Source organism: Nannospalax galili, unplaced genomic scaffold (assembly GCF_000622305.1).
Source record: "Nannospalax galili isolate Female #2095 unplaced genomic scaffold, S.galili_v1.0 scaffold521, whole genome shotgun sequence".
In the NCBI taxonomy this organism is placed as follows: domain Eukaryota; kingdom Metazoa; phylum Chordata; class Mammalia; order Rodentia; family Spalacidae; genus Nannospalax; species Nannospalax galili.
Window position 1 is genome coordinate 362,007 of NW_008344634.1, and position 573 is coordinate 362,579.

The 573-nt window shown below is 40.1% G+C and overlaps 1 protein-coding gene across 2 annotated transcripts in view; it reads left to right on the top strand.

The window, feature by feature from the left end:
• Positions 1 to 573, top strand: part of Pir (pirin) — a 127,481-nt gene that overhangs the window by 85,433 nt on the left and 41,475 nt on the right. The window lies entirely within an intron of this gene.

Genomic DNA, 573 nt, shown 5'->3' on the forward strand with positions numbered 1-573 from the left:
GTTATACTAAGTGAAGTAACACAGACTCAGAAAAAAAACTGACAAAGGTTCTCCCTCATATGTGGATCTTAGAACCAGACTCTGATAAATAAGTATGCAACCAGACATAACTACAGAAACCAGGATAATGGAAAGGAAACAGGGAGGTAAAGGAAAAGAAATAACCTGAAAGAGAAAAACAGTAGGAAACAGGCCTTAATAAGGGAGATATGGATAAAAATTGGGTTAGTTTAAGGGAGGTGGGAAGGAAGGGCATACAAGGAACCTAGGGGATAAAGGGAAGGAAGGAACTTGAGAGGTAGGACAGTAGGAGAAGGGTATTACTAAGGGAGAAGGGGGGAAATGGGGGCACCTAAAGAGGGAAAACCATGATGGAGGGGTGAGACAATGTGAGAGATAAACAATGCATAGCTAGCTTTGAAAACCAGTGAGAACCATATTACTCCTACAACCTACTGACAAATTATACATAGCAGATCAAGAAATATATGTCCAGGTAAGGTTTATCTGAGAACTACAGATACACCGTAATTAAAAATACCAGACTGGTGGAACTAACCTTCTTGGGTGTTT